Source organism: Pelodiscus sinensis, chromosome 19 (assembly GCF_049634645.1).
Source record: "Pelodiscus sinensis isolate JC-2024 chromosome 19, ASM4963464v1, whole genome shotgun sequence".
Lineage (NCBI taxonomy): Eukaryota > Metazoa > Chordata > Testudines > Trionychidae > Pelodiscus > Pelodiscus sinensis.
The window spans coordinates 17,632,541-17,648,946 of record NC_134729.1 but is presented as its reverse complement, the minus strand read 5'-3'; the positions used below and the strand labels follow the sequence as shown (position 1 = coordinate 17,648,946).

At 42.7% G+C, this 16,406-nt stretch overlaps 1 protein-coding gene and 1 long non-coding RNA gene across 7 annotated transcripts in view; one reads left to right on the top strand and one right to left on the bottom strand.

Annotated features, from left to right (window-relative positions):
* LOC142818999 (uncharacterized) overlaps positions 1–16,406 on the top strand; it is a 53,566-nt gene that overhangs the window by 25,084 nt on the left and 12,076 nt on the right. Inside the window, exon 2 of the long non-coding RNA XR_012896683.1 lies at positions 1,720–1,844. This is a non-coding gene — a long non-coding RNA (uncharacterized LOC142818999). The remainder of the gene's footprint in view (positions 1–1,719; positions 1,845–16,406) is intronic.
* GNG7 (G protein subunit gamma 7) overlaps positions 1–16,406 on the bottom strand; it is a 141,902-nt gene that overhangs the window by 115,355 nt on the left and 10,141 nt on the right. The window lies entirely within an intron of this gene.

Sequence of the window (16,406 nt, the reverse complement as noted above, 5' to 3'; positions counted from 1 at the left end):
AGTCACAAAAGCACCTTCACTGGATTTCAAAAAGAGGCCGGTAGCTATTTGTCTAGGCCAGTTAGACGCTAAAAATCCTGCATCTCAGCAGAGGGCTAGGTTAGCAGTCCATTCTAACCCTAGGGTTCTTTGATTCATTATGACACAGAAAGATAGCTCACTTTATAGGGTACGCTATCTAGCTTAGGGATGTTAAAAACTGTGTAACAGGGTTACCGTGTAACCCATGAAAATCTCAATGGTTACACAATTACCCACACTGAGGGCTCTGAAGTATAAATCTTGTAGCTAGCTTAGCTTCATACTGCAGAGCCTGCAGCAAAACATCACCTGGATTAGGGCCGCCAGCCCCTGCCTACCCAGCTATAGAGAAGGCAGCTTCACTGCCCTGCCGCAGCGAAGCCAGGAGCTGGCTGAGTGGAACCGAGACCATTAATCAATAAACTGCATCAGTGCAGGGGTGGGGAACCTAAGGCCCGGGGGCTAGATGCAGCCCTCAGCTTGCCTGGATCCAGCCCCCGAGGCTCGGGGCTCCCCCCAGCATTGGGGAGCCCACGCCGGCACTCCAGCCCCCCACAGGGATGGAGCACACAAAATCTACTAGCCTGATCCCTCCCAGGCTCTGGTGTGAGAGGGGAACGTGGGGAGGGTCTTTCGCCTTCTCAGTCAGGGCCATGTAAGTGAGGGTTTGTTTGGGGGGTTTTGCGTATCACTTGTGTGCAGCCCCCAACTGATTTTTCTGTGGATCATCAGCCGCCAACCCAAAAAAGATTCCCCACCCTGTTATTTGGTTATACTCCAACATCCCGAATGTAGATACTTTTTAAACATAAGCCAGACTGGTTGAGAGTACACTATTTCTGCTACGTTTTCAAAATACAGCCAAGCAAGCCGAGTGAGAATCCAGAATTATTTGTTATATACTCACACATGTTTGCTATTTTACAGACATTTCTGCAGGAGAGAAAAACCTCGTTTCTTGCCTTATTTATTGGGTTTAATTTATTACCTACTACAACAAAAAGCCTTTGGCAAAAGCTTAGATCTTTTGTAGCCAAAAGGAGTTTTGTCATGGCCTTCAATGGGGTCAGAACGACAATCCTTGCATTTACGCTGTGTCCACAGCTTCAGTTGTTATATAAGTAGTTTAATACAGGATGACAGGAAGTTGCTTCAGCATTTCCATGACAGCCCTATGTTCTCAGGGAATGGTTAGCCAACAGGATTCCTCCTGAGAGAGGAGGGGAGTGATAGCTACTAATTAAAATGCATGTTAACTGCAAGCACGGGGGAGTACAATGGCGTATCAAGCTCTCGTTATATTTGGAGATAGGGGAAGTCTCTCAAATCTCTTCAAGTTTTGCTTCTTGTCATCTGGGCTCAAAAAAATCCCCCCACAACCCATATAATCAGTGGCCTACTAGCTAAGCCACAGTGTAATAATATCAGTCCTAATGGCAAGAATTGAGAAACAGATGCTGTGAGCTCATGGGATAGCAAGTAATTGCAGCTCCTTCCTCCTAAACAGACGCTTTATTTACAACTTTAATCATTAACCGTTTAAAAAATACCTCTGTGCAGCCAGTGAGGTGGCTGGACATACTGAAACAGCGATACATGTCAAGATTTAAAAAGTCAGAGGAGTCATTACTGATAATCACCAGAAAGCTAAGAAAGTTTACTTATCCCTGTTGTGAATCATTTGTGTTTCTGCTGCAGGGAAAGCAGGTGCTCTGGAAATAGCATCAAGAGTTGGAAACAATCATGGATTTGGAGAAATATCACTGCCATGGTTTAAAATGGAAGGGACATTACAAGAATACTGCTACCCTCCGGGTGCTAAGGTAAACATGGTCACGTGTCCGTAACAGTTATTGAGGTCTAAGGGAAAGTAATTCCACATGCTGCTTTGGAGGAGAAGTCTACAAAACACTATTAAAATTAGGGATGTAAAAAGTTGTTTAAAAATGTAACTGCATGACCGCTAAAAATCTTAGTGGTTGCACACACTACAGCAGGGGCAGAGAACCTGTTTTGGGTTGGGGGCTGCTGACCCACAGAAAAATCAGTCAGGGGCTGCACACAAGTGAGAAGCTCCCCACTGGAGAAAGACCCTCCCCACATTCCCCTCACACACCAGAGCTGGAGGGTGGGGGCGAATAGATTTTGTGTGCTCCAGCCCTGTGGGCTCCCCAATTCTGAGCCTCGGGGGCTGGATCCAGGCAAGCCAGGGGCCACACCTGGCCTCTGTGCCTAAGATTCCCCACCCCTGTGCTACAGGCTCTGCAGTATAAAGCAGAAACAAGCTTTATATTGCAGAGCCCGCAGAAAAGCCTCCCTGGGAGCCGGCCCTGCTCCTGGGCAGCCTGCATGTAACCTGCAATTGGGGGGGGGGGGGGGGGGGGGGAGAGAAGAGGGAAACCTTACTATGGACAGCCTACCTGCAATGGGTCCCCTGCCCCCTTGACTGGGGCAGGTGGGGAGCTGCTCCAGCCCCTACCCGTTAACTGGGACCAGTAACCCTCACCCATTAAGGATTAGGCATACCAGTTAACCATTTGCATCCCTAATTAAAGTCTAATTTGTATCCTTTCATCTATACCCTCATCTCTCAGGCTATGTCTACACTGTGGGGTTTTTTACCAAAGAGGATATGCAAATGAAGCACTCATTTGCATATCTTCTGATTGGGGGGGGCGAAGAGGTTTTGCTGCTAAAAAGTCCCATGTAGACGTGTCCATTTGTCAGAAAAAAACCCTTTTTCACAAGATCCTGTAAACCTCGATTTTTGAGGAATAAGGGATTTTTGAGGAATTGGAAGAAGATACGCAAATGAGCGTTCCATTTGCATATCCTCTTCTGCAAAAAACAGGCAGTGTGGACATAGCCTCAGGGTCAGGATTGGCAACCATCAGTAAATTTAAAGACAGTCCATAAAATATTAGCTAAAATTGGACATGTCCATAAAGGCCATAAAAAAATGTAGATGTCTGTAAATTTTGTAAAAGTGCAATAAAATTTCAAAAAACAGCAATTATTGAAGGACTAATAACGGTCAGAAATGGATCTGGGACAATTACTTCAGCTATGGTTAACAGTGTCAGTGTTCGGATGTACGATCACAAAATGGAAAACTTCCAGGACCATGATTAACTAAATGAAAGTGAGTTAAATAGCATATTGTTCTTGTGATGTACGAATGACAATGATTACTTTTCACTTTTGGCCAATTATGTCATCTTAATATAGTATAAAAATTATGTCCATAAAAAAATGTCTGTCCGTACATTTTCCCGTTTTGTCCGTAAATGAAGTTCGTGGGTTGGCAACCCTGCTCAGGGTTGTAGTCCAGAGATAAATTAGAAGTAAAATCCATCAAAGAGCATAGGGAATCCTGAGTTAAATGGGAACTTCAGGTTTCTAATTCCCAAATATCTAGCTTGGGAGAAGAAAGAATGGGGAACCCTCCTACTGTGAGATCTTGCAAAAGGATAGTGCTATGGTAATCTGAGGGGACGCAATCGATACTGGAGAAGGCAAAAACAACAAAGCACAAAATGGAATAGAGCTAACCAATGTAGTTTTGCTCTCAGTAAGCTGCTGCTCCATGCCTCCAAGAATATATGGAAAATCCATAAAGTTTCACATAATAAGCAGAGGAGCGGAAGTTCCATCAGGAGCACCATAAAAATCTCCTCCTCCTCCTCCTCCTCAGTTTTTCTACTCGACTCCCTTTATGACTTTAGCGTCAAACCGGAGAAAGAAAACCTGACTGAACAATCACTAAAAGCAGACACTAAATAAACTGAAGAGCACTAACCCAACAGAAGTATAAAATCTCTTTAATAAAACACAGAAAAGTAACAGCATGTTAACCCAACTCCGGTTCACTTCCAGAAACTGCAACATTGTACAACTAGCCTCATTTTGGCCACTGAACAATAAACTAAGAAACTCACTGCTGAAGGCCCTGCATTCATCTGTACATGAACTATTGTTCTTTGCCAGGAGATGCCTCTAGAATACTGGCCATCTTCGCTTGGCCACAAAGAACTTGCTTTATTCTCTTTAATGCAGTGACAAAAGCCCATGTAATGCACAAAGACATATAAAAGCACTATCCATTTCCATCCGATTTACAATCCCGTGCAATGAAATGGCAATAAGGACTTCAGAGCACTCACTTAGGCACCCCAGATTATTCCAGTATTTCACTCCTTGTAATATTAAAGGATAAATCATACAGCATTGGAAGATATTACCATATAATTAAATGCATTTAGTATCTATCTGCCTCAGCAATGCAAGCAATCACATAATCTCTAAGCCTTGTGTATTTATCCAAGTATTTTCACTACATAAACCAGTATTGTGAGAGAGAGCCTTGTCAAAATAAACTGGCTAATAACCCTTTCCGAACATGTAAAAAGTCTATTTATAAAATAGCAATACCCTGCACATCTATAGGTTTTTCATCTAAGGCTCTTAAGCACTTTATATAAAGTAAATCCTTGCTCCCCCCACAATTCTGGGTTTTGGAAGTCTCAGCTGCCTGACAGTACATTGACTGGACTGTTATGACCAATGAATGGTGAAGTAGTATTGTATCTACTAAATGAGGACCCAGGAAGAACTTGGAAGAGAATCAGAGCATAAAAGCAGTTCTTAAATCAGTTGTCTTTGTGACAGAATGCTATAGAAATTCTTTAAAACTTGACCTGTATAGTACAACAAGAATACCTTTTTACTATTACAAGGGTGTCATATCAGGACCCTTGCAGAGCAATGCAACAGAAACATTAAGAATCTATTTCTTTATCGGAACCACTGAGAATATTAAATCAGTATATTGACTAGAGTTCTAACAATGTGATCTGGTGGTGATGCAAGTTACACCACCACAATTTAACCAAAATCCTTAGAACTGTTAAATATTTCACAGAAATACAGTATGCTAGAACTGGAAGGGCCCTCGAGAGGTTACCCCTGCCTTCACACCAGGACCAAGCACCATCTAGAACTAGATCATCCCACATAGATGCCTGTCCAAACTGCTCTTAAAGATAGCCAATGATGGAGATTCCACAACCTCCGGAAGCAATTTATTCCAGTGCTTCACCACCCTGCAGTTAGGAAGTTTTTCCTGATGTCCAACCTAAACCTCCCTTGCCCATTGCTTCTTCTTGTCCTAGCATCAGAAGTCAAGAACAACAATTGTTCTCCCTCCCCCTTGGGACACCCTTTTAGGTAGTTAAAGACCGCTATCATGTACCCTCAGTCTTCTCTTTCCAAACTAAACAAGCCCAATTCTTTCAGTCTTCCCTCCTAGATCATGTTTTCTAGACCTTTAATCATTTTTGTTACTCTTCTCTGGACCCTCTTCAATTTTTCCACATCTTTCTTGAAATGCAGTGCCCAGAACTGGACAAGATACTCCAATTTGGGTTTGATCAGTGCAGAGCAGAGCAGCAGAATGATGTCTCGTGCCTTGCTCACAACACTCCTGTTCATGCAGCCCAGAATCGGGTTTGGTTTTTTTTTTTTTTGCAAGTGTCACATTGTTGACTCATATTTAACAAACAAGATCTTTCCTTGTAATAGTGACTGACCTAAAACTCCTATATACTTTACCCTAGAGAATTAAAGAACTTTGCTTTTCCAAAGCCATCTCCTAATAAAAGGTAGCCTACTAGAAATTTTAGTAATGTCTCTTCTACCCTGTTTGCCCAAAATACTTATCTCCCCTTCCCAAACGGGCATCTTCCCCACTACCTACATAAACTAGAGTTCAGTTGTTCAGTCAGTAATTCTCTTGTGTGTTCACTTGTCTTTGCTAAGAGCACCAGTTGACCTGCAATTTTGAAACACGTTTTAGTGTTACATTAACTAAAGGTGTTAGAAGTGGGTTTTGTCCAGATTAGACATGATTACGCTGTTTAAAGTAGTGACAAACAAGATCAATTATATTCTTAGGAAGATGATCCAAAGGTATTGGGATTACAGGCAGTCCCCGGGTTATGTACAAGATAGGGACTGTAGGTTTGTTCTTAAGTTGAATTTGTATGTAAGTCAGAACTGGTACATATTGTAGGGGAAACTCTAGCCAAACATTTCTCCAGAGCTCAGTTTTATTCTCCCACACCTCACTTCCCTCAGTCCTTTATTCTCAAGCTGAGGTGTCTGCTGAAAAAAGCTGTTCTGCGTCTCCCTGGTTTGCTGGGGGGGAAGCAGCTAGTGCAGGGTTGCCTCACCCCGTTTGTAAGTAGGGATCCGATGTAAGTCGGATCCATGTAACCCGGGGACTGCCTGTATTTCTGAAATCATTGCTCCCAATACCACTAACGACCTACTGATAGCAACCCTTTCATTGGACATCGTCTCTCGAATTACCACTCACTGCAATAGTTTGGGGAACATTGCAGGACAATAACCAAATGTCACCTGCTACAGGTTTTCCCCGTGCATAACGAGCCATGCTCTACATGACCATTCTATCAGATGCCAAGAACCAAAACTGTGTGCTAAACTATCTAGATTCTGGAACAGTTTGTTTGCAACATTCAAGGAAACAAGATGGCTTTGGGCAAGCTTTTTCTTCTACAACTCTGGGCATCTAACTTGGACAACATTACAGCAATCACATAAACAGGCAAATAAAGCTGGAATTAAGTTCAGAATCCCCATAAAAATAGGAGCAACAGCTGCCATTGGCAAAAGAATGGGTTCTCTAGAGCATTTGAAAGCTTTTCCTTCCTTAATTAGATCTGTTTACAATGTCAGATTACAGACAAAGTAAACTAATATTTATAAAGCAGATTAACAATGGATCTTTGTAAATCTAATTTTGCAAATAAACATCTTTCTACAAATATGAAGCTTATTAGTCAGATACTGGTGGCAAGGACAAGAGATGGGCCATAAATCTACATGTAGTTTTCTTCTATTAATAAATAAGATTTAAGTTGGCAAAGTTATCTGTTACAGAAAACACACTAAGTCTATAAGGTGCCACAGGACTCCTCGCCGTTTTTGCAGATTCAGACTAACACGGCTACCTCTAATAGAAAACACACTGACAGCTCACAAAACACTCTGAAAAGAGTATTTAGAAACAAATTTGCCCATGGTACATGTTCTGTACTTTCTTCCAATCATTCTTTATAGTACATGTTCTTCTGTTACAAACTAGAACATTATGTCTTAAATGTCCCTAATGTCTCCAAATATTGTGATCTGAAGCAAGTTCACCTGTTCCTTGGTTTTCTTCCTTATCAGTCATTTCCACAACAATCACCTACAGAAGGATGTCACAGACAGTGACCTGACAGTGTTGCTAACCCCTTAAAATACTATGGATGTGAAAGTGTAAATGTGTACACGGTTACGCACATGCTCCCTCATTTCCCATGCTGCTGCCTCTGATGGTGGGGGGGAGGAGGGACAGGTGGGAGCCAATGTATCGTCATGTATAATCACTTTTCAGCAATTACACGCTTACCTAAAATGCATTTTAGCATCCCTACAAAATACTCTGTTTTTCTTAAATCTCCAACACACGGAGATAGGCAAGTACATGAAAACATTTCTTTCATTAAGAAATCATGTATTTATGTTAGCTCACAAGGCTGCCCAGAAAATAATTGAAAATGTAAGCCTTGAGACAGTGGTGGGCAACTTGAGGCCCACAGGCCACATGCGGCACAGCGGGGTGCTAAACTGTTGCCACATTCCATTGTTTGACAGTAAACTTTATTTTCCCTACCCATATTACTAAAGCAACACACACAGAGGCTATATTTTGACTGCAGAGATCCCGGAAAACCTCTGCCGAGTCCAAGAAACGCACCCACTCTTTCGGAACAGTTTCCAAAAAAGCAGGTCTGTTCTTTTGGCATATCTGTGAAAGGAATAAGGGATGTTACAAAAGAGGACTTTTTTCTGCAAATTGGCCCAGTGTAGATGGGCCAAGTTTTGGAAAAGCCTCTTTCGGAAAAAAAAGCAGAAAGAGATACGCAAGTTGCAGTTTACGTATCTTTTTCCGACTTTTCTCAGCAGTCTAGACATAGCCATAAAGCAAGGGCATGTGAAGCAAGGTGTATTCTGATTGCACACAACACTGACTGAGAGCCATGCGCACCCTCTGCATCCAATCAAAGCGCTGCTACGGTTCATTCAGCACAGCACACAAATTCTACACACACGAGTGCAGTTAGAAAAGCTATCATAAAAAGGGAAACCTTTTTGGTTACGGCAAACTTGCGGCCCACTGAGATGAAGGAGGGCCATACATGCGGCCTACTCATTAGCCTAGGTTGCCCATTCCTGCCTTAAGGGCTCAAAATACACAAGGCAATAAAATAAATCTAACGTGTTATATTTTAAAATCTCATGATTTAAGCCAATCTCCCAATTTCTGCATGCATGACAATAGCGAGACCACAAATTCTCAGAAATCATTATTTGCACATAAATGATTCCTGGATACCATTAACCAGAATGGAGGAAGAGAAATACTGATGATATATTTGTTTTAGCCAGTCTACCCATAACACATCAGCCAGTCTTTAGATTATGTAGGAAAATGGTCAAGGGTTTTATTTTCATACAGCAGTGCAAGGTTTTTATTAGACAAAGAGTATAATAATGGTTATACCAGCACTTTCACTGCTAGCCCCTTTGATTTTAAGCTTAAAAAATAATGGATATAAACATTTAAATCAGATTAAAATTCAGAAAAAAAGGCAGGGTAAGGAAGGCAGAGAAACAACAGTGGGTCAACGTTTAAAAGTAACTCAAAACAGCTGATTAATTTGGATTTTATGCTTATCTTTTTTTAACAAAAAGTCAAAGCAGCAAAATACAATCGTATTGGACAGGCAGAGTGTTAACCATCACCTGGTGTCTAAGGGGTTAAACTGAGATAGCTAGTAAAGGTGTTGGCCAGGGGGCCAGGAGAACCAATCGAAAAAGAGTGCTGGAAATTGAATTGTATAAGGTACCTTATCGGTTTTCTTTGTGTGTGAGAGTTAAAGGACATTGAATGATTTCAACCCAGACAGGACTACCATGCCTCCAAGGAATTCAGGGCATGGAAGTGGACTGAACAAAGTGAAGATTGTGAGTAATAAAAGGAAAAAAAAGTGAATCTAGTCACAATCAGGGTTGTGGGGGGGTTTTTTTTGTGGTTTGGTTTGAACTGCTCTGTGTGAATCTATGCCTCCCCTCCCCATTTACCACCTAAGTATTGTTCCCAGATATTCTCTGTGTTTTTAATTTGTTTCCCTTAGTTGCTCTGTAACTTCTAGCAACTCCGTATGCTTTATCAAGCATATCTTTTGTTTTGTAATAAACATCACTTTAAGGTGATGATTTGACCTTGGGGTACCATGGGGGTAGGTTCAAGTGTTTGCCCCGGTTTTAGGAATAAAAATCACTTGATAGCAGTGACACTCCCCCAAAATCTGTGGATTGTGATTCTGGGGGAAGTTTTTGTAACCAGTGTCTGTAGTGGCAAGGTATATTTAAAGTCTTTGTGGGCCCCCGCCTTCTGCTCTCAGAGTGCCAGAGTGGGGAACGGCCCTGACAACAAGTATATTGCATTGCTAGATGACCCAAATACTGTCTCAGCTGAAACCACACCCGCTAATCATGCTGTTTTGCCAGTGTCTGACTACAACTTTGAATATCCTAGAGGAACAGCTGTTGGCTTTTTGGTAGATTTAATAAAATGTCCTGTCCTCCAACAACTTTTTCCTCAGATAACTTCCAGATCATGGTGGAGATATTTTAATTTTTCTAATATTAGCACAATTTCCATATGAAAACATTAGAAAGTTTGGTAATAAACACTTCCTTTAATACTATTAATCATGGTAACTGAAAGAAATGGCTCTGAGCTGCAAAAGAGATCATATTTCACCAGCAAAGTAACAGTACTGATAGTGTTACCCAAACAATCTCTCCCAGCTGTTATTTACTAAAGAGGCTCAGAAGCGGTTACTCTCAAGCTACAATGAAACCACAGCAACTCCACAAGAGACTCAAGAGTGGAGTAACTTGGCATCTTACAGCAACATGCAACCTAAGAGCACAACCAGTCTCTTGGCATATTTATTAGCAGATATGCCACTTTTTCTAGAGCAATGAGATTCTAAAAACAAGAAGCTGCTGGTACATAGCCCTGGTACTGTGTTGACTTTTAGCAGCTGTTGCTATTACAAGCCCTGTGCCTCTCCAACAGAACCTGACAACGTTGTACCAAAGCTGTGCAATATTTCCAGATACTCATTAGGGCAAACCCACCAAAACACAAATCCAACTCCCCAGCAGCGAAAGACTGATGCATTTACCCAGGGGTGTGTCTAGACTACAGGGTTTTGTCGACAAAAGTGGACTTTTATCGACAAAACTATACCTGTGTCTACACTGCCGCTGAGTTCTGTCAACGGCTGCAAACCTCATTCTGCAAGGAATAACGCCTTTTGTCGACAGAGTTCTGTCGACAGAAGGCGTTATTGCATCTACACTGTCTTTTGCGTCTACACCGTCATGTCGACAAAGCGCCTTGCTTTGTCGACAGAACTGGATGTAGTCTAGACACGCTTTGTCGACAGTACCTGACAGTTGCATCTGACGAAGTGGGTCTTTGCCCACGAAAGCTTATGCTCCTACACTTCAGTTAGTCTATAAGGTGCCACAGGACTCCTCGTCGCTTTTGCAGATTCAGACTAACACGGCTACCCCTCTGATACTTGTAGTCTAGACGTATCCCAGGAGACCACCACCACCACCCTTTCGTAGTTCAAAGAAAGTAGTAGAAAACATGTTGCTGTTTACCCTACCTTAACACAATCTTTTCAAAGTTTAATACTGAAATGATTAATAATTCCAAAACAAAAAGAATGGGAGAAGCAAACAAAATTCTTTTTGCCAATATGTAAATCATTTTTATTCCACATACTAAAATGTAAAAAGATACTATTTTCTTTCAGGTGCTTCAAAAAGACCTAATCCCCAGATTACCTGACCAATCCCCAGAAATATTTATAAACATAGGATGTTTAACCAAATGGACTCTGAAAGCACCAATATGATTCAACAGAAAGTCTTGCAGGAAGGGAGAGGAGAGATCAAATGTTCTCAAATAAAATTTTCTGATCAAATCCAAAAATTTTGCAGTAGCAGCTCAGGCCACATTGTCACTTCCTGGAAGACCGACGCTGCAGCGATCAATCTTCCGGAGTTCAATTTAGCAGGTCTAGTAAAGACCTGATAAATCAAGCGCTCAGGGTCCCCTGCCATCAACGATGCAAGGAATAAGGGAAGTCAACAGGAGCATTTCTCCCGTCGACATCCTACTGTGAGGTCAGTGCTGAAGCTTGGCTTAAAGTACAACCACTCCAGCTACGGTTTTTTACATAGATGGAATTGCGTACCTTAAGCTAACCTTTGGCTGTAGCATGGACTTGGTCTCAGATCTACCGAGACCTTGGGCATAGAAGTTGTTTGTAACGCTGAAAAAAACCATTATGGTTATTCTTTCAAAAATGTACAGCTGAAAATTGACTCAATACAGCTTTGAAACTTTACCACACAGAAGAAAAATGCTGTTGTCCCTTAATGTTTTTAGTAGTTTTCATTTAACACAGTACTGTATTGTATTGGCTTTGGGTGAGGGGGAGACCTCTGCTGCTGCTGATTGTGTACCTCCAGTTTCAAAATGAGATGTGTGGTAAACTGGTCAGTAGTGACTGATGTTGTTGCGTCATTAAAAATCTGAGCGGCTTGTTAGTCTAGGGGTCAAATTTTCAAAGTCATGACTTAAGAGCTTTTTGAAAATATTACCACAGGTCCATCTCTATGAGGAACGGCAGAGAATGTGGTGTGTTAAGGCAACAGATGTTAGGCATAAAATATGGTTGCTTATTTACATTCATTCTTGGTAAGGACAGGTACCACAATGTAATAAGGAGCCTCTTCTCTTCCCAACCATTGATCTGTGTAGGATCCATAACGAGAAGAACCTGTAAATAGATCCTGTAGCAATGAGCTGTTGAAGATGAATCTACCAGATCACCTATGCCACCATAACAGGGGCTTTTCTACAAAGGCAACTGGCTATTTCTGTACACGGGTGGTGCCTGCTGGCCCCAAGAGTTTGCCCCCGCACCTTCTCCTGATTCAATTTCCACCACACTTTCAGCCAGAAAGGCAGTTTTTTCAGCATACCATTTCAGATTCTGGACAACTGCCGTCTCCACTGCCTGTGGTTCTTCCACCCTGGTATGTTGCAAGCATGGAGCCATCGCTGTCCTTGAGATCCTAGCCTTTTCTGGACTACAGCATTCTATGCTCAACCCCCTGCACATAACCCAACTTTGCTGCTGCCTTTCACAGAAGTTAGTCATCTTCTAAGACCCCTGAACATAATCCCATGTTTAAGGAACAGAATCCAAACCTTAATTAGTTCTTACACAGCTCCTTCCGTTAGGCAAACGCTGTACATCTATTGAAAAAACTGCATCCCCCTTCCCGTAACGTGTATCAAGAGGAAAAAGACAGTCATAGGTCATCTCATCCAGCCACTTATGCTGAGGAAAGACCAAACATTCCTACACCACCCCAAAGATGTTTGCTTAGCCTATTCTTAATCTCTAATGACAGGGAATTCCACAACCTGCTTTGCAAAATGACTCTAGAACCCTGTTAGAAAGTTTTTCTGATATTTAACCTAAATCGCCCTAAATCAGATTAACCCACTTACTTATTTTCCTACCTTCAGTGGCCATGAACAACTGATTACTGTCTTTTAACAGCCCTTGATATTTGAAGCCTTATCAGGTCCTATCTCGGTCTTCCCCTCCCTCCTCCCCCAAGACTAAATATGCCCAGGTTGTTTGTTGTTGGGGTTTTTTAAACTTTCATCACAGGTCATATTTGCTAAGCCTTTTATCAGTCTCCTTTGGGGTCTCTCCAGTTTGTACACATCTTTCCTCAAGTGTGGTGCCAAGAACCGGACACAGTACTCCAGCTGAGGCCTCATCGAGCCAAGCAAAGCAGGACAGTTACCTCCCATGTCGTACATAAAACACTCTTGTTAATACATCCCAGAATGATACTTGCCTGTTTTGCAACCACATCACATTGCTGACTCACTCAATTTGTGATCTGCTATAACCCTCAGATCCTTTTCAGCAGTACAGTGCCTAACCAGTTACTCTCCATTTTGTAATTACATATTTGATGTTCCCTTCCTAAGTGGAGTACAGATTCTACCTTCCTTTAACCAGGTCTCCCTGGTCTGGTATGGAACACGGATGTTCCTGGACCACAGAGCTCAGAAAGAGGGAGGTCTGGCGGCGTAGAGTAAGGGCCACCAGCGACTCAGCCAAGAGCCCAGTGTGTGTGTGGGGGGGGGGGGGGGGGGGAGGGGAGTGATGGACAGCATGGCATGGAGTTCTGGCCCCAGCAGAGCTCCCTGACATGAGCGGCTGGGGAGCCCTAGCCTGGCCGCAGCCACGGCCCCACCTGGAGAGCTCCAATCCCAGGGGCATCCAGGGAGCTCTGACCCCATCCCTCCGCCTCAGCCACAGAATTCTAGTCCCAGCTGTGGAGCCAATTGCAGAGCTCTGGCTGGGGCACTATGAGGCAATAGAAGGGGCAGGCTGGAACCCCATTCCAGTGGCAGCACTGCCACAAGGGGAGGGACCTTCCCTGGTCCAGCAAACTCCCTTGTTCGGGACCAGTCAGGTCCCAAAAGTGCCAGACCAGGGAGTCCAACCAGCACACTTGAACCTCTTTAATCCAGCAACCCTGGATAATAGGGTGTACCTGACCAAAGAATTTTCCAGGGAGATCTGGGTGAGAGAGGGATGGGAGTAAGGCGCTTACCTGGCACCCCGCTCCCAGGGGCACACATGGCTCCGCACTCCTGGAGCAGCAGGGAAAGTATAAAAAGAAGCCCATCGCTTCACTGCTGTTCCCACATCTGGGGGTCGAGGGGGAGCAGCAGAGCCTCTTCCCCCTCCCCCTGCCAGGGTCAATACCGGATCAGGGATGCCCCAAGTACGGAGGTTCAAGGCGTGCTTTGCCCGTGTCTCATTGAACTCCATCTTGCTGAATTCAGAGCAATTCTCTAATTTGCCAATGCGGTTTTGAATTCTAACCCTGTCTGCCAAGCACAAGCAACCCCTCCCAGATTAGTGGCAGCCACAGCTTTAAAAGCAGATTCTCCACTCCATTATTCACGTACTTAATGAAAATACTGACTAGGACTCAACTCCGTACAGAGCCCTACGGGGCCATGCGTTTGACAGCAAGCCTTTAATGACGACTCTGAGCATGGTCTTGTACCCATTGTGCACCTGCCCTACAGTAATTTCATCCAGACCACATTTCCCTGGTTTGCTTATGAGCCTGCCATGTGGCACTGTGTCAAGAGCATTCGTAAATAACACAAATTTCACATTTACAGATTTACACATCTGCAGGAGAGTTACTTCTCCAGAAGAACACCTGCAAGTGAGCATCTTCAGAACACAGGACCAATCTCAGGAGAATGAGATACATACTTCAGATGAGTTGAAATGAAAACTTTAAAAAAAAGTTCTACTGCCATTCCTACTGGGGACATTCTTTCTGCAGTTTATTTGCAAACATATATGGCTCCGCAGCAGCAGCAAAAATAGATCTTCATACAAATGAGCAGGATACACAATGCACAATCTGAGGGACACTATTCTTTGTGACAGATATAATGAGCCCTACAGACTGACCTTAGTCACACGCTAGTCAGATTTTCTTCCTTGAACACCTGAATGTGGTTTGAGCTTTGATTTGCTTATTGAAACCCCAGAATACCCTTTCCCTCAATATCCAGCCAGCCTACTACACTTACAACAGCTAAAGAGTCAATATGCACGGTTTGGAGTCTGGACCAGCAAAGTGTAAATTCAGAGCAGCCCAGCTCCTTACGAGGGCCAACAGAAATCAGAACCACCTCACAAGGTCAAGAAAAAAAGCACACATATAAATTACTTAGTACCCAAAGGAAGCTCTTTCAAAATTGAATTGCATCTGTCATTTCAGATTGTTATAGCACACAAAAAAAGAATACACAAACTTGCCAATTTTAGGATGCTCTGGGGGAAAAAGAAAATAAACCAGACTACACCATAAAAGATGTTCTTTCTACCTCTAGGATGTCAGGAGAAGGGACACACCACAGTGCAATAAGATCTGGAATCCCAATTTGTCCATACATAGTAAACCACAGAATTAAAAACTGTCTCATCGCAAGAGGAAGAGATGCAAACAACATTTATCATCAAGCCCATAAAGATAAAAGAATGATTAAAAAAAACAATCAAACTTAAAAAAAAAAAAAAAAAATCATCCAGGTCCTCCACCACCTCCCACCCCAAAAAATAACCCCAGACCATGAAATTAAGCATCTATCTACATGATGTACTTACCTATATATGATAAGGAAACAGCTTTCCATTAGACAGCGCAATGATACATGTGGCGAACCACTCCCCTGCTTGGAAAGGGCTTGCAACACAGACAAAGGCTGCTTTCATCAACCCTAGAATGTCTCTTTCCAAAAGAGAGGAGGGAGTAGTCTATCAGGGACAACCTGCTGTGTTCATGAAGGAAGAGAGCCCCTTGGGTATTTACTGCAGTCCTTCCGGCTGGGCTAGTATTTTCTCTTTCCTTTGGCTAAAGTAAAGCTTTAACGCTCCCTTTTGTTCATTAACTAAAAGCAAATATTTCTGCTCTCACACCCTTACCTAATACATACCTGAACATTAAGTAAACTACCAAAAAAGGTTCCCTTCACCCATCCTTTGCCATCAATTCAGAGAATAAGGAAGCCTAGTTACTATTTCAGCAGCAGCCACCAACAAAATTGCTTTCCCCATAAAAGAAAAAAAAAATACAGAACCTTTTATACATATCCAGCTAGTGGAACAATGCACTTTAAAAACATAATATCTGCTTTTAATGCACAGCCTCGCTGCACTGAACCATTTGCTTATTCTCATGTAAGGTCAGATCCAAGCCCCACCCTCGAATCCTTAGTTAAAAAAATCAAGTTGTGTGGTGGATTTTGGTTATGATAAATTGAGATTAAGTGGAGGGCCCTGGTTTCAACACAATTAGTGCAGTAAAGTGCATTCTTGGAGATTGTCAGCTGCCTGGCTTCCCAAACTAAATGGTTGTATCTAACAAAGAATGCAACAAAGCATATTCTAAATCCATGAGAAATTCTAGACCCTCCAAACTAATGGCATGAAGTGCAAAGAGCAGTGTTTTATATACAAACATTCTGCTGAGAGCATTGTGACTGCTCCAGACCAACACCTTTTAGAAAGAGGCATCAGTCTTTGCAAAACACCAAGTTG